This window comes from Biomphalaria glabrata, chromosome 12 (assembly GCF_947242115.1).
Source record: "Biomphalaria glabrata chromosome 12, xgBioGlab47.1, whole genome shotgun sequence".
NCBI lineage: Eukaryota > Metazoa > Mollusca > Gastropoda > Planorbidae > Biomphalaria > Biomphalaria glabrata.
This window is the reverse complement of record NC_074722.1, coordinates 15,644,509-15,666,430: the sequence shown is the minus strand read 5'-3', so window position 1 is coordinate 15,666,430 and position 21,922 is coordinate 15,644,509. Positions and strand designations below refer to the sequence as shown.

At 39.1% G+C, this 21,922-nt stretch overlaps 1 protein-coding gene and 1 pseudogene across 2 annotated transcripts in view; both read right to left on the bottom strand.

The window, feature by feature from the left end:
- Positions 1–20,438, bottom strand: part of LOC106054252 (beta-1,3-glucan-binding protein-like) — a 48,675-nt gene extending 28,237 nt beyond the window's left edge. The window contains exons 1-2 of one of the 2 annotated variants that reach the window (XM_056005081.1): positions 20,417–20,438; positions 6,033–6,185 (exon numbers count right to left, since the gene is read on the bottom strand). The gene's annotated coding sequence lies outside the window, so the exon portion shown is untranslated. Of the gene's footprint in view, positions 1–6,032; positions 6,186–6,850; positions 6,975–20,416 lie in introns of those variants that run through there. The other variant, XM_056005080.1, reaches the window with a different exon arrangement.
- LOC129922131 (uncharacterized) lies at positions 1,723–4,224 on the bottom strand (annotated as a pseudogene).
- Positions 20,439–21,922: the final 1,484 nt, after the last annotated feature.

Sequence of the window (21,922 nt, the reverse complement as noted above, 5' to 3'; positions counted from 1 at the left end):
CTTTGTTCAATGCTGTGTGGCACTGGTCAGGACACTTAATAATGGCAATGTTTTCAGATTAAGGATGAGTGCAATGATTCACAGGACTACCTCAACCCAGTTGTAACCTAAATATTTTGTCACGTTTAATGGAGTCGTTGTCCGCCGGGGGTCTATATACAAGGTCACCAGATCACGAGGTATGTAAAGTACAAGCCCTACAACAAGAGAGTTTATTAGATTTAGTTCCATGAGTTCTTGACATAGATTTTAACAATTAAAACAGTATAGATTTCTTTTATCATATAACAAAACAAAATAGAACAAGAAAAGCCGAGCGAAGCCGGGTACAAACATAGCTACTATATATATATTACGGCCCTAGCCCGTAGGAAATAAGTTGTGGCATTTCACGAAATGGCCGAGGCGCGTGGCCAGTACTCGATGTACTTAAAATTATTATTTTTCTACTTTAGTTGGTTGGCCGCTTCGCGAAATGGAAGGGTAGGAATTGGGTTGGGCTAAGTAGGATGAAATGGGAGGGGGGTAGAGAAAATGTAGCCTGGGAGAGGTATTTGTTTTACACTACTATTTGGTCTATTTACGAATGTTCTAAAGCATTTCCTTAATACTTCATTACGTCCTTATTGACAAGATCATGTCTTTTTATCAAGCTTATATGAACTCACTCTGTCTGTCTAGTCAAAAGTTTGAGCATGTTTTTTCTCAAAGTACCTGGCAAAACATAAATCAACCAAAATAGTAACGAATTATTTAATTATTTATTGGAGATTAATTATTTTGTTTAGTATCGAAATAACGGAAATAAATGCTACTTAATGAGAGATATGGATGTATATATGGATTTAATCCCATAATTACGTTTTGTCAAGTTTTTCTTCCACTTCCATTCTCGGATCAAGTTGAAATTGTGCATAATTAATTCATAGTCGATGTCAATACATGAATCAATCCAAAAATTAACCAATTAGTTAATAAATTACTCCTAATGAATTAATTTTGTTTTATGTAACACAATTGGAGCTAAACTCTGGAGATAAATGGCAGTAATTAGCGGTTTTTTTCCTTAAATAAGCTTTGTTTTGTTTTTTAAGTTTGTTTTTCTTTTGCTTGTTTTTCCGATCTGAATGCCATTATTTATTTGAGATATGCATCCTCTCTCACGTTAGTGTCTAATCATTTCACGTGCTAATGACGTAATCAATGCATGTTTCTTCCCATCTCGTCGTGTTATCGTTTCCTGCAGAAATTAGCTCGAGATCTCGTGTTTAAAAAAAATGCGATGCAAACAATCTACTGAGATGTCCCAAAAAGCACGCACCAAGAAGATCGGTTTCCTAGCGATACAAGTCTCTGCACATCTCTGATTCAGTTGCACTAGTGACCTTATCCTTCTCCGTTCTAATCCTCCTTTCTTTATTTTAATTTGATCTATCTCTTGTAAGTAAAAAAAAACAACAAACAAACAAAATTCTGACCTAATGACCCAATGTAGAGTCTAGGTAATTAAAATACGTGTGTCTCCATTGAACTCGGATGTAATACCTAATGGACCTCATTCACCAATCGTAAACAAACAACATTTAGCCACGAGATAATATTGATAAAACAACTGAAAAAAAAAACTGTCACGTGATAGCCTGTTTGTTTTACTTAATTTGTATAGAAGAGATATAGAATCACGATGAGTTTTGAAACATTGATCTCTAAGCACAGCATGTTTTATGAGTGGATGTTTTCTACGTGGAGTTCATGAATAGTGTCAGCGAGGAGAACTGAAAGATGTTCTTTGAGTCTCATAGATAAACAGTTGTTATGGAAATCTAGAACACACCAAGTAAAGATTATGCAACAATCAACTTTATTCATTTCACATACTGCTTCTATTAGCGCTAAACTTTCAATTGACCAACTCTTGCACAGTCACACATAACACACATTACTGTCTACTGACCAACTCTTGCACAGTCATACATAACACACAATACTGTGAACTGACCAACTTGTGCACAGTCACACATAACACACATTACTGTGAACTGACCAACTCCTACACAGTCAGACTTAACGCACATTACTGTGAACTGACCAACTCATACACAGTCACACATAACACACATTACTGTCAACTGACCAACTTGTACACAGTCACACATAACACACATTACTGTGAACTGACCAACTTCTGCACAGTCATACATAACACACATTACTGTAAACTGACCAACTCATACACAGTCACACATAAAACATATTACTGTCAACTGACCAACTCCTACACAGTCATACATAACAAGCTTTACTGTCAACTGACCAACTCCTACACAGTCATACATAACACACATTACTGTAAACTGACCAACTCATACACAGTCACACATAACACACAGTATTGTGAACTGACCAACTTGTACACAGTCACACATAACACACAATACTGTGAACTGACCAACTTGTACACAGTCACACATTACTGTGAACTGACCAACTCCTACACAGTCACACATAACACACATTACTGTCAACTGACCAACTCCTACACAGTCATTCATAACACACATTACTGTCAACTGACCAACTCATACACAGTCACACATAACAAACATTACTGTCAACTGACCAACTCATACACAGTCACACATAAAACATATTACTGTCAACTGACCAACTTGTACACAGTCATACATAACACATATTACTATCAACTGACCATATCATACACAGTCACACATAACAAACTTTACTGTGAACTGACCAACTCATACACAGTCAAACATAACAAGCTTTACTGTCAACTGACCAACTCCTAGACAGTCATTCATTTTATAACACACATTAGCCCTGTACTGTCAACTGTCCTGCCTTAACACAGTCATATATAAAACACTTTTGGGGCAGAGTAACAAATAAGGTTCCGTCAGCCAGTTTATCAATACATAGTCACATACAATAGCACAACTGGCTCCTCGAAACACACTTACTATCACATATCCCTCCTTAAAAAAAAACATTCAGGCTTTAATCGACTATACAAATGATTTCTTTGTCTGACTATAAAATATTTATTTAAATATTTGTTGAACATTAGAGGCTTTAAGTAATAATACGAACACTATCATATATATTTCACATAGAGAAATTAACCCTAATAATATCCTAATAATATCCTAATAATATCACATAACAACACGTCGGTGTGTCTAATGTCTTATTCCATATGCTAGGACAAATTCGTACATTTTTTTTTCTTTTTTCCTTAGTGCCAATAGAGAATGGAATGGGTTGCCTGAATCAGCCAGGAAAACCACCGACTTAGCAGAATTAAAGTACTGACTAACATGTATGACTAGATTGACACATGAAATGCGTAGGACGTAATTAGTTTCACTTTGGAAGGAACGTCTGTAATCTCTAAGAGAGGATGTAACTAGGTCTACGAATGTTTGGCTTCCGTTAAAATCATTACCATAGACTGGCATAGACCTACTAAACAATAAACCAAATTTTTGATGGTAGTCTTGTGTCGTATAGTACAATTGTAACTGTCAAGGAGACAGTATGATTGCATCTCATAAAATTAGAGACAATATTATAGGTTAGAAGTACAACTATATGCTATTCTTATAAATACCAATGTTTACACTTTAATATGTAACTATAACTATTACAACTATACATAGGTCTTATATACTGTATAAATCGCCGTGGGGCATCGTATATAGAGTATACTTAGAATCTGTTTTAAAGTCATTTGGCAACGGCTGCAATGGCCAACGGGGTACTCAAATGCCACACTGCCAGTATGCAGCTGTAAGTATAATATTTTAATATGGAAAATGAGTTCGATTGTTATAGGACCATGTAGGAGGCAATCGTATGGTAACTTTACTGCGCCCCTATCGGAATCATTGATTCAGTTGTTTCCCTTGTCTGGTTTAAGACTTTGCCAAAGGGGTTATTAAAATTGTTTTGACATATTTATAGCGCGTGCGTCTTGTTCCAGTCACTAACATTTTGGGTTAGAGGTTTATGACAAACTCAGCGTTTCTCAACCTATCAATCTTGGGTCCTTTATTTTAACATGGAAAAGAGGAGGAGGCCTTTACTCATGGAGGTTGCAGGTAAAAAAAAACAAACCCGTTAGACAAAATTAATTCGGGAGCCACTTCGCTTCTATAAAAAAGGAATTCCTTTAAAGTCTACGCGAGAAATATTCGGAATAAAATGAAAGACTCACTGTTGTATCATTGAGTGCACATTGAGATAAGACTGGCCTTGAACTTTGGAAGTGGTAGTGGTAATGAGCTATTGCGGCGTTTAGAATTCGACATTTTACTGAACAAAAAATGTAATGTTTATTAAGCATTAATCTTTGACTGGGATTGTGCAGAGCTAGTGTTCAGACTTTTCTTCTTTTTTAAGGGCATTTTTTTTATTAAGTATCCAAAAATGTTATGCTATACAGCTTGATTTTGTAACAAACAAAAATATCACGCAGGAAAAAAAAATAAATAACACTCAAATGTTATTGGTAAATGGTATTAATATTTGCAGTTTTTGTAGAAACATTTAAACATTGCAGCTCCAAAGTGAGAGTTGTGCTCATACAAGTGTTATTTAAATTCGACACTACCGGGGGTGGGGGGTGGGAGGGGGACCTGAGGAAGTAGATCCCTGTCATAATTGTTTAAAAATATGTTACATAATTATGTTACCAAATAACAAGCAAAGTAAAAAAAAATTACAAAAAAAAAAAAAACAAAGCTTATATTAAGTGTATTAATTAGTTTGCTATAGTCATGTTATTAAATTTGCATTAGATGTAGACTAACAATAATAAATCTGTGTGATTAGAAATATTTTTTTTACCTATTGTTTTTGTTTAGCGCAATTTCAATATATATAGGGGAGTAATTCAGCTTATACCATCACTTCAGTCAAGTACACATTATTTCCCTTATTTGAGATACCAAACAAAATAATGTATTACTAATTGTTAATTAACTTATTGGCTAATTTATTTGATTCTTGTGTTGTGAGGTACAAGAAATAATTGTGCAAATTTTCAGCTTGATCCGAGATTGGGTGCCGGAGAAACTTTTGGTCAGACAGACAGACCGAGTGAGTTGATATAAGCGTTGTAAAAATTAGTAAATGTATGCAATTTAAATTGAAGGGACTGTCATGTATTAATGTATTGATATTTAAAACTATTGACCAATGACACAAATATAGATAGAGATAGATAGATAGAAAATTTTAACAAAAGCTTTTCAGGAATGATAAAATGGCTACCTAATAAAAATTGTCAAAATAAATAAATTAAAAAATAATAGATCGGGAATATAATTGAATGTTTTTATGTATTTGATGACGTCAGTAAACAGAAATAAATGTGAGGTCTTGAGAAGAAATAATAATATCTAAGAAGTCCGTCTGTCAACAGGCTAGCATTAAATTTAATTATTTTATCAATTAAAATCTTAAAATGACCTATTCTGAATTGAATTAGTTATGTTCATTAACTTCTGCACTGCCATTAAAAGTTCTCAGTGTCTCAGCTTTTAAAATTCAATGCATAAAAAAAACAAAGTGTACACAAATATAAAAAAATATATCCGCACCTTTACGAAATAAAATATTAATTTGTAGGATGCAAAGAATAATGAACTTATTTGACGAGCATAATTTGTGAGCACATAATATTTAATTTTAATTAATTTTATCTGGTGATCAGGTTATAGTTATTAATATTATTATAATTATTAATAGTAATGATTATAATCATTCCATTAGCCCACACAGACTTGGAAAGATGAACAATTATTTAGATCTAGTGTAATTCTATTTAAGGCCTAAACTTTATATTTGATAATTAATTTTCAGAGCACAATCGAAGTCACATATTCTGTAATAGCTCCAGCAGCTGGTATTTCCGATATAATTTTAGCTAATTTAGTTTCCGAGTATGTTTAAGATTGGAAAAGTGTTGATCCTATCACATGAATAAATATAAAGATTTTCTGTTTTACCTTGTATCTCCAACTTCCACCTGGTCAAAGAAACTAAGTAAGGGAGGGAAGTCACTTTGCTTATTTAAATACTGTCCAGCTACTGGCAGACAACAGTTGTCGAACTTCTTTACCTGTCCAAATTACATGCGTACTTGATTGTTATCTTTGGACCTAAAAAAAAATAAGGTCATTATTCTTATTATCTTTTCCTGTAACAATATTCAAAGCACAATTTAAAGAATAAATACAATGAAAGCTAAAATAAGTGAAAACCAAACAGGTTTCTCTCATAATATTTCTGACTGATAAGATTTTTAAAAAGAGAATGCAAACAAGACTTTTTTTTTTATGTGCCGTTATTTTTTTAACTACTTTTTATTAAAAGAGAAAATGTTGTTTTATCATGTAACTGTACAGATTACCCTTGCCAAAATTGACTATGAAATAAGTGCATAAACAAATGAGACCCTTGCTCTTGTAACCAATTCCAGACAAGCAAACTTTTGACAAGATTCTAAGTGTAACACTAAAACATAGACTTCAATAGATTATGGGATAGTCTAACTGAAGGTCACATCGTGTCGGACTGTGTAACGCGTAATTTGACAGGAAATAGGCAATCAGGCAGATAAGTCGGAGTAATGAAACAAGTTTCAGGATTTGGTCGGTCTTTAACTCTGATCTTGTTACGTTAAATGAACGTATAAACTATACTATTAAACATACACACACACACACATACACAAACATAGACAATAAAGACTAACATAAAGAACAGGGTTAAGCTGGGTCAGCCAAAGGTGATGGTCGTGGCTGAAACGTATTGAAATGTTAACCTGCCTACTTTGTTGACTTTTTAGAAGTTATTTTTTTCTTGTATGAACCAAAGAGGGATAGTTCTCAATTGTAGACGCTATCACTTGTTCTTTTCTTTGTCTATGGTGAAAATTCATCAAACTTCTAAGAGTTAAAAAAAAAACAGAAAGAAAACTGAAGAGTGGAAAAAAAAAACAACAACTAATCTTTACAAAATACTTTTAAATGCATTTGTTTAGATAAAAATAAAAGAAGATAATGTTAAAAAAAAGATTTATGTCTAAATTAAAATAAAAACGTTAATTGACTATAGATTTAAGTAGCTATTTAGTTCATACTATACAGCTTGATCATACAACGTTGGGCCAAGTAAGACCAGACATAATACTGATTGGATGTGTTTATTTTCTCGCTTATTGACAAGTCGACTTAGAAGAACAGCAAGCCAAGGTGGCAGACCTGAGAAGTGAAAATAGCCAGAGGATTGCTGCACTGTGCAGCCATTTAGTCACGTTCTAATCTTTGTCTAACGTTCTGAGTTCGAACGTGCCATGTCTGCGCAGCTTTTTTGGTGAACTAGATGAGAATATTTTCTCGCCGGAAAGTCAACATTAGTAAACATAAAAAAGAATAGTAGTCAGGGGCGGCTTCACTTCATTTAACTTATGATCATCTGCCCCCATTGGGTCGCCACAAGTGTTCTGAATACCAGTTTCGTGCATGTCTCTCTGATATCCACTTCTTGATCTTGGCTGTCTTATTTTTTTCACAGTATTGTACAACTGTGCCCTGTGAAAAGTCATTGCTAATTGTGATGATCATCCTAGCTAGTCGTTTCTTGTTATCTCTAAAGTTAGCAAAGTGCAACTGACCTTTTCAATTGATCCATCGACCTATCTTTAGTAGAATAGCCCAACGATCTTTTAATAGGTGATACAAATAGCCAAGAAGGTTTTCAAAGCAGATCTTCCTATTGACATGCACTAACCAAACTCCTCTTTAAATGTATGCGTTATATATAAGGCTTGTCAGATCTTACACGATGGCTCCAGTTTAGCTTGAGGACTGCAATACTTCTTTAACAGTATTGGTCATCAAATTTTCACTGCCGTAATTAATATTATGTCCTATGCCAGTAGTGCTCAACGTGTTACCCGTGGGCCTATTCACTTTTCTTGACAAATACAAACAGAACAAATCGAACAGTAAGTACTTAGAAAAGTAGAACTAAGAGCAATAGTTATAAAACATCACAATTTTGATGAATATCCCTCTCTGCCCAGGAGAAATGATGAAAATGATAGAGAGGTACAATAAATGAGAATTGGACCAGCTCACATTCCTATCACAAGAAAAGGACATGACCAACGCATACTTTTTCCATTCAGAACTAGACACAACAGAATGAGGCAACAATTGTTCCGAAAACTAAAAGTCGGGACTAACCTAACTTGCCCTTGTGGAGCATCACCAGAGAATGCTGACCATGTCCTTCAAAGCTACATGCTTTAACAAAACGTCCGAACAAGAAAAATTATACATAGAACTGCCTGATCTGGAAACCACAGCGCTATTCATCTCAGATGTAGGATTACTGATTTGAACCCACCAACATGAAAACTGAGAATGTTTCCAATGCAATGTCATTACTCCATCAGTTGTCATCATAACTGAGGCTACTGGTATTGTGTTGGATTGTCCTGTGGCAACTATATTTCGACGCTGTGGCCTGAGTGAGGCACTTTCCTCCGACGTGGGATACTGCACAGATAGGTTTCTTTCTTTGCCATTTAACCGCAGGCTCTAGGCTTTAGTTGATCTCTTGTACAATTAGTAGAATTTTTTTTTGTTCCCATATTGTATATAATTTAAATATAATACCGCCAAGTAGTGTACATTTATAATTACCATGGAAACTAGGCTGACAATTACTGCCCAGTTTATAAGTGATGGTCGTTCTTTGGGGTACGAAGGTGAAAGGTTAGAGAGGTATGTGGCTGAGCAGAAAGAAGACTATAAAAAAGCTAAGAAAAAGGAGATGGAACTAGAAAGAATGAAGGAAAAGTCAGCAACAGCGGCTGGGACGGCAACACAGGCAGAGGTGCGGCCTAGAAATGTTTTAGATAAACTTGACAAGAGCTTCCAGGGAATGAAGGAAGACGATAACCTGATGGCATATTTAACACACTTTGAGGCCGTCGCGACAAGATGCAAGATCGATAGAAAGGAATGGTCAATGCTCTTGTCCTATAAACTAACTACCTTTCTAAGAAACTGTATGCTGCGGGACAGTCTGTTTTTGAATGAAAATTATGAGGAAGTGAGGGCTGTGTTACTGCGACATGCGGATATAAACGCGGAAACCTGCCGCAAGAGGTTCCACCGGGTGAAACCACGCCAGAACGATTTTAGAGGTTTTGTCACCGAGCTGCGAAATGCGTTGGACAATTGGTTGAAAATGGCTGAAGTAGGCAAGACTGTGGAAGAAGTGAAAGAGTTGCTGGTAAAAGATAGATTACTTGAGAATGTGTCTAGTTGTGTACAAGCAACTGATAATAAGTAAGAAAGGCACAGTTGATGATATGATTGATGTTATTGAAGGTTTTAAGGTCGCTAGTGTGGGTGTGTCGCTTGCTAAGGAAGACAGTGTTTATGTTGCGGCAGCGTGTGAGGAGCATGGGATGAATAAAAATTCAGTTGCTGAAAGAAACGTGGTTATTTGCTTTAATTGTAATAGGAGTGGCCACAAATCGGCAGAATGTCCTCAGCGTTCTTCCGTGATTAATTCTGTTCCTGATGTTGATGATAGACCTAGGACATCATCCGCGACGTTTTCTAATCAGCAAGGACCCAGTAGAAATGTTTCAACAGGGCGTTATCAGAGACAGTTTGATGGTAGTGGTCGTAGAATCCGAGGTAACAGTTTTGTGAGACAAAGTTATGTTACACCTAATTACAGGAGCAGTAGAACTGGGGGCAATGGGGTGTACCAAAATAGAACCAGTTTCACAAATAGAGATCAAGGTCCACCAGTAAGGTATAGGTGACTGAGTGGTCCTCGTAATGTTCAAAATTGTGGAAATTGTACTTTAGGGAAAGGAGATGAGTATTTCTTCCCATGTAAGAGAGAAACTTTTTCATATGTTGATAAGTCATTACGTGATAAGTCTGTGGGTAAGCTGAAGTTTGAAAAGGGGAGAGTAAATGGGATAAGTGTGTCTGTTTTGAAAGATTCTGGTTCGAGTGTTATAGGAATTAGAAGTTCATTAGTTGGTGAGAAAGATATGATTCCTGGTACTTATAAATTAAAGCTTGTCGATGGGACAGTCATGGATTACCCATTGGCGTGTGTAAGTATTGAGTCGGATTACATTATTGGGAGATATGTGGTTGCTTGTTTTAAAGATCCTGTTGCAGGTTTGATTCTTGGGAATGTTGATATTAATGTGAGTCGGGAGTTTGATTGCGCAGCAGTAACTAGGTCAACGAAAGATAGAGAGAATGATAGTGGCCCTGTAAATGAGTGTGGAATATTGAAAGATTGTCGTGATGTTTTAGGTACGAGTGATGATTTTTTACGTGAACAACTGAGTGATCCGTCTTTAAAAGATCTATGGGAGCGACATGTGGACAATTGTGTAGATAATAAAAAGAATGGATGTGTGGAATATAAAGTGTTTGATAGACTATTGTACAGATTGTTTAAGGGAAAGTTTGGTGAGGAAGAAAGACAGTTAGTTGTACCTTCAGCAAAGAGAGAAATTGTGTTGAAAACTGCTCATGAAAGTATGTTAGCGGGGCATTTATTGTTAAGAAAGACTAAAAGTAAAATCTACAAATATTTTTTCTGGCAAGGTTTAGATGGAGATATAAAAGAGTTTGTGAGGTCGTGTGATGTATGTCAGAAAGCTAAAGTGCCGCGTCGTTGTGACAGAGTGGAGCTTGGCCAAATGAATGTTGTTACCACTCCGTTTTACAAAGTTGCTACAGATATTATTGGGCCATTGGGGATAACTGACAATAAGAATAGGTTTATTTTGACAGTGGTGGATGGCCAGAAGCGATACCACTGAGAAATATAAACACGGAAACAGTTATTGAGGCGCTAACTAATATTTTTTGTAGAATAGGGCTACCTATAGAAATATTAAGTGATCAAGGCCCCCAGTTTACCTCCGAATTGTACAAACAGGTGTGCGAGTTTTTCTCAGTTAAACCCGTGCACTCCACTATATACCACCCCAGCTCTAATGGTATGATAGAAAGGCTCAATTCTACTTTAAAATCCTTTTTAAGGAAAGTATGTCAGAATAGCCCTCATGATTGGGACCGGAAACCTAATGAGAGAACGGGGTAATCGCCATTTGAGCTTGTCTATGGGAGACAAATGAGAGGCCAACTGGCTATTTTGAAGCAAGTATTTGTAAATGCTGAAGAAGAAACTGAATATAAGAATGTGTTCACTTATTTAGTGGACTTAAAAAAAAGATTATCAGAGGTGACTTCTATTGCTAAATCTAACAGCGATGCTAACAAAAAGAAGTACAAGATGCAATATGACAAATATTCGTCTAGACGAGACATGAATGAGGGTGACTGTGTTTTAGTCCTCAAGCCACACAGAGACAATAAGCTGTCCGTGTTTTTGGCAAGGCCCGTATAAGGTTGTGAATAAAATATCAAAGTTCAATGACGTGGTTGAGAAAGAAAATAAGATAAAGGTGTATCACATAAACAGACTCATGAAATATCACTGTAGGGTAAAGGAAGTAAGCAATTCAAACGTTGAAACTGAAGATAAAAATGAACTTTTATCAGCTACCATGGTTTCAGTTGTGGGGGAAGAAGAAGATGAGCAGGATGGGGAGAATGAAGATGAAGATGTAATGGCCAACATCCCAACGCTAGAGATTAGGTCGGAAGAGATGAGTGGCGGGAATGTGTTGACGCAGGTCAAAATTAATCCCGATTTGAATGCTATACAAAAGAAGCAAGTTGATGACATTTTGAGTGAATTTAAAGACATAATATCTGATATTCCTGGTAGAGCCAAGGTCGAAAAGTTTAAAATTAAATTGGTTGATACGAAACCTGTGACTTTAAAACCATATGCGGTGCCTATTCACTTGAGAGATAAAGTTAAGCAAGAGATTGACAGCAGTTGGATTTGGGAATTATAGGGCCAACAGACTCTCCCTATGCAGCGCCCGTAGTTTATAATAAAAAAAGAAAGACGGAACTTTGCGACCGTGTATTGATTTTTAGAAAATTAAATAATGTTACTGAAATACCCGCTGAGGTAATTCCCGAACAAGAAGATTTGTTCAACATGCGATTTAAAGCTAAGTATTTTACGTTACTGGATCTGACTAAGGGTTACTGGCAAATTCCAATTTGTGAAACAAGCAAACCATTTACAGCATTTAGAGTTTTGGGAGAACATTATATGTTCCATTATTTACCCTTTGGATTAAGCGGTGCTCCTAATCACTTTAACAAGATTGTTAAGCGCATGTTAAGAGGGTTAGAAAATGTATTGTTTTATTTCGATGACATTTGTATTTTCATTGAGGACTGGGAAAGGCACATTGAAAGTTTTCGTAATGTATTTAGTGCTTTAAGAAAGAATGGATTTACATTAAAACCCGCCAAATTGGAGGTGGGCTTTACTAATGTAACATTTCTAGGTTATAGTGTCAGACAGGAAGTTGTCAAACCTGATCATAGTAATGTGAAAAAGATTTTGGAATTTAAGACTCCAACTACAAAAAAGGAACTTCGTGGTTTGATTGGGTTAATTAACTACTACAGTAGGTTTATACCAAAACACGCGGATTTAGTTTTCCTTTTACGGAATTATTACGTCGTGGAAAATCCATGAGAGTAGACTGGAGCTGTGAGTGTGCGGAGGCATTGAAGAGAGTGCAGGCCTGTCTGTGTAAGTATCCATGAGAGTAGACTGGAGCTGTGAGTGTGTGGAGACATTGAAGAGAGTGCAGGCCTGTCTGTGTAAGTATCCACAAGAGTAGACTGGAGCTGTGAGTGTGTGGAGACATTGAAGAGAGTGCAGGCTTGTCTGTGTAAGTATCCATGAGAGTAGACTGGAGCTGTGAGTGTGCGGAGGCATTGAAGAGAGTGCAGGCCTGTCTGTGTAAGTATCCATGAGAGTAGACTGGAGCTGTGAGTGTGCGGAGGCATTAAAGAGAGTGCAGGCCTGTCTGTGTAAGTATCCATGAGAGTAGACTGGAGCTGTAAGTGTGCGGAGACATTGAAGAGAGTACAGGCCTGTCTGTGTAAGTATCCATGAGAGTAGACTGGAGCTGTGAGTGTGCGGAGGCATTGAAGAGAGTGCAGGCCTGTCTGTGTAAGTATCCATGAGAGTAGACTGGAGCTGTGAGTGTGCGGAGGCATTGAAGAGAGTGCAGGCCTGTCTGTGTAAGTATCCATGAGAGTAGACTGGAGCTGTAAGTGTGTGGAGACATTGAAGAGAGTGCAGGCCTGTCTGTGTAAGTATCCATGAGAGTAGACTGGAGCTGTGAGTGTGTGGAGACATTGAAGAGAGTACAGGCCTGTCTATGTAAGTATCCATGAGAGTAGACTGGAGCTGTGAGTGTGTGGAGACATTGAAGAGAGTGCAGGCCTGTCTGTGTAAGTATCCATGAGAGTAGACTAGAGCTGTGAATGTGTGGAGACATTGAAGAGAGTGCAGGCCTGTCTGTGTAAGTATCCATGAGAGTAGACTGGAGCTGTGAGTGTGTGGAGACATTGAAGAGAGTGCAGGCCTGTCTATGTAAGTATCCATGAGAGTAGACTGGAGCTGTGAGTGTCTGGAGACATTGAAGAGAGTGCAGGCCTGTCTGTGTAAGTATCCATGAGAGTAGACTGGAGCTGTGAGTGTGTGGAGACATTGAAGAGAGTACAGGCCTGTCTGTGTAAGTATCCATGAGCGTAGACTGGAGCTGTGAATGTGTGGAGGCATTGAAGAGAGTGCAGGCCTGTCTGTGTAAGTATCCATGAGAGTAGACTGGAGCTGTGAATGTGTGGAGACATTGAAGAGAGTGCAGGCCTGTCTGTGTAAGTATCCATGAGCGTAGACTGGAGCTGTGAGTGTGTGGAGACATTGAAGAGAGTGCAGGCCTGTCTGTGTAAGTATCCATGAGAGTAGACTAGAGCTGTGAGTGTGTGGAGACATTGAAGAGAGTACAGGCCTGTCTGTGTAAGTATCCATGAGCGTAGACTAGAGCTGTGAGTGTGTAGAGACATTAAAGAGAGTACAGGCCTGTCTGTGTATGTATCCATGAGCGTAGACTAGAGCTGTGAATGTGTGGAGACATTGAAGAGAGTACAGGCCTGTCTATGTAAGTATCCATGAGAGTAGACTAGAGCTGTGAATGTGTGGAGACATTGAAGAGAGTACAGGCCTGTCTGTGTAAGTATCCATGAGAGTAGACTAGAGCTGTGAATGTGTGGAGACATTGAAGAGAGTACAGGCCTGTCTGTGTAAGTATCCATGAGAGTAGACTAGAGCTGTGAATGTGTGGAGACATTGAAGAGAGTACAGGCCTGTCTGTGTAAGTATCCATGAGAGTAGACTGGAGCTGTGAGTGTGTGGAGACATTAAAGAGAGTGCAGGCCTGTCTGTGTAAGTATCCATGAGAGTAGACTAGAGCTGTGAGTGTGTGGAGACATTGAAGAGAGTACAGGCCTGTCTGTGTAAGTATCCATGAGAGTAGACTGGAGCTGTGAGTGTGTGGAGACATTGAAGAGAGTACAGGCCTGTCTGTGTAAGTATCCATGAGAGTAGACTAGAGCTGTGAGTGTGTGGAGACATTGAAGAGAGTACAGGCCTGTCTATGTAAGTATCCATGAGCGTAGACTAGAGCTGTGAGTGTGTGGAGACATTGAAGAGAGTACAGGCTTGTCTATGTAAGTATCCATGAGAGTAGACTAGAGCTGTGAGTGTGTGGAGACATTGAAGAGAGTACAGGCCTGTCTGCGTAAGTATCCATGAGCGTAGACTAGAGCTGTGAGTGTGTGGAGACATTGAAGAGAGTACAGGGCTGTCTGTGTAAGTATCCATGAGCGTAGACTAGAGCTGTGAGTGTGTGGAGACATTGAAGAGAGTGCAGGCTTGTCTATGTAAGTATCCATGAGAGTAGACTAGAGCTGTGAGTGTGTGGAGACATTGAAGAGAGTACAGGCCTGTCTGCGTAAGTATCCATGAGAGTAGACTAGAGCTGTGAGTGTGTGGAGACATTGAAGAGAGTGCAGGCCTGTCTGTGTAAGTATCCATGAGAGTAGACTAGAGCTGTGAGTGTGTGGAGACATTGAAGAGAGTACAGGCCTGTCTGTGTAAGTATCCATGAGAGTAGACTAGAGCTGTGAGTGTGTGGAGACATTGAAGAGAGTGCAGGCCTGTCTGTGTAAGTATCCATGAGAGTAGACTAGAGCTGTGAGTGTGTGGAGACATTGAAGAGAGTACAGGCCTGTCTGTGTAAGTATCCATGAGAGTAGACTAGAGCTGTGAGTGTGTGGAGACATTGAAGAGAGTACAGGCCTGTCTGTGTAAGTATCCATGAGAGTAGACTAGAGCTGTGAGTGTGTGGAGACATTGAAGAGAGTACAGGCCTGTCTGTGTAAGTATCCATGAGAGTAGACTAGAGCTGTGAGTGTGTGGAGACATTGAAGAGAGTACAGGCCTGTCTGTGTAAGTATCCATGAGAGTAGACTAGAGCTGTGAATGTGTGGAGACATTGAAGAGAGTACAGGCCTGTCTGTGTAAGTATCCATGAGCGTAGACTGGAGCTGTGAGTGTGCGGAGGCATTGAAGAGAGTGCAGGCCTGTCTGTGTAAGTATCCATGAGAGTAGACTAGAGCTGTGAATGTGTGGAGACATTGAAGAGAGTACAGGCCTGTCTGTGTAAGCATCCATGAGAGTAGACTGGAGCTGTGAGTGTGTGGAGACATTTAAGAGAGTGCAGGCTTGTCTATGTAAGTATCCATGAGAGTAGATTGGAGCTGTGAGTGTGTGGAGACATTGAAGAGAGTACAGGCCTGTCTGTGTAAGTATCCATGAGAGTAGACTGGAGCTATGAATGTGTGGAGACATTGAAGAGAGTACAGGCCTGTCTGTGTAAGTATCCATGAGCGTAGACTGGAGCTGTGAGTGTGTGGAGACATTGAAGAGAGTACAGGCCTGTCTGTGTAAGTATCCATGAGAGTAGACTGGAGCTGTGAGTGTGTGGAGACATTGAAGAGAGTACAGGCCTGTCTGTGTAAGTATCCATGAGAGTAGACTAGAGCTGTGAATGTGTGGAGACATTGAAGAGAGTACAGGCCTGTCTGTGTAAGTATCCATGAGAGTAGACTAGAGCTGTGAATGTGTGGAGACATTGAAGAGAGTACAGGCCTGTCTGTGTAAGTATCCATGAGAGTAGACTAGAGCTGTGAGTGTGCGGAGGCATTGAAGAGAGTGCAGGCCTGTCTGTGTAAGTATCCATGAGAGTAGACTGGAGCTGTGAGTGTGTGGAGACATTGAAGAGAGTACAGGCCTGTCTGTGTAAGTATCCATGAGAGTAGACTAGAGCTGTGAGTGTGTGGAGACATTGAAGAGAGTGCAGGCCTGTCTGTGTAAGTATCCATGAGAGTAGACTAGAGCTGTGAGTGTGTGGAGACATTGAAGAGAGTACAGGCCTGTCTGTGTAAGTATCCATGAGAGTAGACTAGAGCTGTGAGTGTGTGGAGACATTGAAGAGAGTACAGGCCTGTCTGTGTAAGTATCCATGAGAGTAGACTAGAGCTGTGAGTGTGTGGAGACATTGAAGAGAGTGCAGGCCTGTCTGTGTAAGTATCCATGAGAGTAGACTAGAGCTGTGAGTGTGTGGAGACATTGAAGAGAGTACAGGCCTGTCTGTGTAAGTATCCATGAGAGTAGACTGGAGCTGTGAGTGTGTGGAGACATTGAAGAGAGTACAGGCCTGTCTGTGTAAGTATCCATGAGAGTAGACTAGAGCTGTGAATGTGTGGAGACATTGAAGAGAGTACAGGCCTGTCTGTGTAAGTATCCATGAGAGTAGACTAGAGCTGTGAATGTGTGGAGACATTGAAGAGAGTACAGGCCTGTCTGTGTAAGTATCCATGAGAGTAGACTAGAGCTGTGAGTGTGCGGAGGCATTGAAGAGAGTGCAGGCCTGTCTGTGTAAGTATCCATGAGAGTAGACTGGAGCTGTGAGTGTGTGGAGACATTGAAGAGAGTACAGGCCTGTCTGTGTAAGTATCCATGAGAGTAGACTAGAGCTGTGAGTGTGTGGAGACATTGAAGAGAGTGCAGGCCTGTCTGTGTAAGTATCCATGAGAGTAGACTAGAGCTGTGAGTGTGTGGAGACATTGAAGAGAGTACAGGCCTGTCTGTGTAAGTATCCATGAGAGTAGACTAGAGCTGTGAGTGTGTGGAGACATTGAAGAGAGTACAGGCCTGTCTGTGTAAGTATCCATGAGAGTAGACTAGAGCTGTGAGTGTGTGGAGACATTGAAGAGAGTGCAGGCCTGTCTGTGTAAGTATCCATGAGAGTAGACTAGAGCTGTGAGTGTGTGGAGACATTGAAGAGAGTACAGGCCTGTCTGTGTAAGTATCCATGAGAGTAGACTGGAGCTGTGAGTGTGTGGAGACATTGAAGAGAGTACAGGCCTGTCTGTGTAAGTATCCATGAGAGTAGACTAGAGCTGTGAGTGTGTGGAGACATTGAAGAGAGTGCAGGCCTGTCTGTGTAAGTATCCATGAGAGTAGACTGGAGCTGTGAATGTGTGGAGACATTGAAGAGAGTACAGGCCTGTCTGTGTAAGTATCCATGAGAGTAGACTAGAGCTGTGAGTGTGTGGAGACATTGAAGAGAGTACAGGCCTGTCTGTGTAAGTATCCCTGAGAGTAGACTAGAGCTGTGAATGTGTGGAGACATTGAAGAGAGTACAGGCCTGTCTGTGTAAGTATCCATGAGAGTAGACTAGAGCTGTGAATGTGTGGAGACATTGAAGAGAGTACAGGCCTGTCTGTGTAAGTATCCATGAGCGTAGACTGGAGCTGTGAGTGTGCGGAGGCATTGAAGAGAGTGCAGGCCTGTCTGTGTAAGTATCCATGAGAGTAGACTAGAGCTGTGAATGTGTGGAGACATTGAAGAGAGTACAGGCCTGTCTGTGTAAGTATCCATGAGAGTAGACTAGAGCTGTGAATGTGTGGAGACATTGAAGAGAGTACAGGCCTGTCTGTGTAAGTATCCATGAGAGTAGACTAGAGCTGTGAGTGTGTGGAGACATTGAAGAGAGTACAGGCCTGTCTGTGTAAGTATCCATGAGAGTAGACTGGAGCTGTGAGTGTGTGGAGACATTGAAGAGAGTACAGGCCTGTCTGTGTAAGTATCCATGAGAGTAGACTGGAGCTGTGAGTGTGTGGAGACATTGAAGAGAGTACAGGCCTGTCTGTGTAAGTATTCATGAGCGTAGACTGGAGCTGTGAGTGTGTGGAGACATTGAAGAGAGTACAGGCCTGTCTGTGTAAGTATCCATGAGAGTAGACTGGAGCTGTGAGTGTGTGGAGACATTGAAGAGAGTGCAGGCTTGTCTATGTAAGTATCCATGAGAGTAGACTGGAGCTGTGAGTGTGTGGAGACATTGAAGAGAGTACAGGCCTGTCTGTGTAAGTATCCATGAGAGTAGACTGGAGCTGTGAGTGTGTGGAGACATTGAAGAGAGTACAGGCCTGTCTGTGTAAGTATCCATGAGAGTAGACTGGAGCTGTGAGTGTGCGGAGGCATTGAAGAGAGTGCAAGCCTGTCTGTGTAAGTATCCATGAGAGTAGACTGGAGCTGTGAGTGTGTGGAGACATTGAAGAGAGTACAGGCCTGTCTGTGTAAGTATCCATGAGCGTAGACTGGAGCTGTGAGTGTGTGGAGACATTGAAGAGAGTACAGGCCTGTCTGTGTAAGTATCCATGAGCGTAGACTGGAGCTGTGAGTGTGTGGAGACATTGAAGAGAGTACAGGCCTGTCTGTGTAAGTATCCATGAGCGTAGACTGGAGCTGTGAGTGTGTGGAGACATTGAAGAGAGTGCAGGCCTGTCTGTGTAAGTATCCTAGTCTTCGTTTGCCTGATCCTTCTCTATCGTTTTATCTCCAGACTGATGCCTCAGACAAAGGAAATCTCTGGCATTCTTAGCCAGTGTGGGAATGGTAGGTTGCATCCTATACAATTTGTGAGCCGTAAGTTGTTGCTTCGGGAGCAGAAGTATTCTATCATTGAACGGGAAGGATTGGCCATTGTATATGCAATAAAAAAATTGGACAGGTATCTGGCCGGAAAAAAAATTCATCTCCAGACTGACCACAAGGCTTTATCTTACCTTAGGAGCACTAACTTTACCAATGCACGTATTACAAGATGGGCGATGATGTTGCAGGATTATTCCTTTGATGTTGTTCATGTCAAAGGGGAGGACAATCTGCTTGCTGATCTGTGTTCAAGATTGCTATAGACTTTCAAATACGCAGCTACATACTTATGTATTTTTTTATACATGTCTTATGCATTTAATTTTTCAATGTATACATTATTGTTTGAAAATGTTTGCACTTTATGTTAGATGATATTATGTATTATATATTTAGTATTATTGACATTAATTTTTGATTATGCATTTTAAATTTGATCGGTTGGTAGATTGTGATTTTGTGAATGGTTCATAGTGTCATGTGGATACTTTGGTAAAAAGTGTCATTGGTAATTTTTCTTCTAAGTTGTTATGTTTGGAAGAGTGATGTTAATGCTGATGAATTTTCCTAGATGGATGTGCTTACCTTGTAGTTGCCATATCTTCTTACTTTTCTTTCAGTTTGAGGTACGGAAACTGGTCCATACTTTGTAAGAACCAGTTTGGGGGGAGAGGGGGAATGTCGGTGCGTAGATTATGGCATTCTAGCACCAATATGTATTAAGTGCACAATTTTTGAACGCACCTTCTTTTTGTTGCCTTGCTTGTAAGCTGATGGAGCGTTTTTGTTATTATGCTGGTGAAACGTTTTCTTTGAGATTCTTCTGTGTTCTTCTGTTTAGGGTGAGTATCTAAGGCATGCCTGCATTTCGCAGTTGTTTTCGATGCCATAGTATACTAGACTGGTTCTTTTAGTTTTTCTTTATTTATGTCTCTACAGGGAGTTAGTATGGGATTGGAGTTCTACACTAAATACTAGATTCAGCAGTGTGTTTTGTTGTGATTGCGAGCATCTGTGTGTCACGTTGTCGGACAGCAAGGTGTAGAATTACTGTTTAATTAATATATCCACAATATTAGAATGTTTCCAATGCAATGTCATTACTCCATCAGTTGTCATCATAACTTATATTCATATCATTAAACGATTACATTGTCAACAGTGAATCACTTATTTATTTGTAAGCACGACGGTGCCTGTTGAATGTCAGGGGCCCGGGTAAACGAGCTAAGGCCTTAACACAACCCTGACAGTAGGGTTCTAAGTACTTACATGTCATGTTTATACATTAAATACTAAGAAACATTAGAATGTGTAAATTTCAACCTCATAAAACATACAAGATCCACGTTCATTTGTTTCTAATGTAGGCTTAATATGTTTTGTAGAACTTCATCAATCCAACTCGACAAAACAACACTTACCTATATCTTTAATAAAAGCAGTACGAAAGCACAGATTCAGCTATTTATAACGTTGGGCAATTAGCAACTATGTCTAAAATTAATTAGATTAACTATTGATTGTTAACTGTTGCCTATATTTTTTATTTACTCATCAGCGTTTCATTAACATATCCTCTCGTCTTCTTTCCTGGTGGCAATGTTTTAAAATACAGGGTTAAAACACGGGAAATCTAAAAAAAAATAATAATACTTAATGAAAACAAGAAGGAGAAGAGTAACGAAGGGAATAACCGCAAAATAACTGCTATACCTCAATATTGCAAGGTTTAACTCACTATTTCTATGTAAAACAAGATGAAAACAAGACTAATCAACACAATTTTGTTTATTGATTTATGTTTTGTCAATAATGCCATGGCCTATTAATAATTGTGCAAAGTTTCAACTTGATACGGGAAAGAAAGTGTGAAAAAAAAATTTTTTACCAGACAGTGTGACTTAGGCGTTGTACAAATGGTACTAAATGGGACGATCTGGCATGAAAACTCAACATCATCGCAGAAAGTGACCGGCTACGAAGTGACCAGTTTATTTATTGTTTGACAAGTTGACATTTATGTTCTGTTACACAGATTCTCGTGATTTTGTTGTTTGTTTTTTTACATGTACCACAGCTTTTTACTTTCCTACAAAGTATCTTTCAAAGGTCTTGATAATTTATTTTGCACTTCATACGTGTCTAGAGAGGTGACGGATTATCTACATCAGAAAGAAGTGGTTACAAGTAATGCCAGCGGGAATGGTCATTAAGAAAAGCTAAGCAATAAGTTATGGAAATCTACAACTCTAGCTTTAAAAACACCAAACCCTGCATTCCATTCGTTCCCTACTTAGTACGGCTACAAACGACGCACCACATGAGAGAATATTAAAGTTCTATCGCAGGTCCACTATTGTCCAATCACTCCCTAAATGGTTAACTCAACCAAGAAATGCTTTATTAAAAAAAAAAGGGAGTTCGTACATCGAAATATGACGATGGTACACTTGCTGTGGTTCTTACTGACCTTGGGATCAATGGCTGCTCCTAACACACAGGTACAACAGGGAGGAATAAATACAGGGGCTGAGTCTCCAGTTAGAGAACCACCAATTCAAAGCATTGGTCCCGGTAGATACAACCTAAGTGTAAGAACCAAACAGACCTACTTACAAGGGCTATCATTGTATTTATAGGGATATATAAGACCTACCCAATCATTGAGGAACTAGTTATGGACTTATAAGACCTACCCAATCATTGAGGAACTAGTTATGGACTTATAAGACCTACCCAATCATTGATACTAACATCTAGAGTAACTTTTTTTTCTTTTAAATATTTATCAGTTATTTTTATCAGTAAATAAAAAATCTTTTTTTTTAA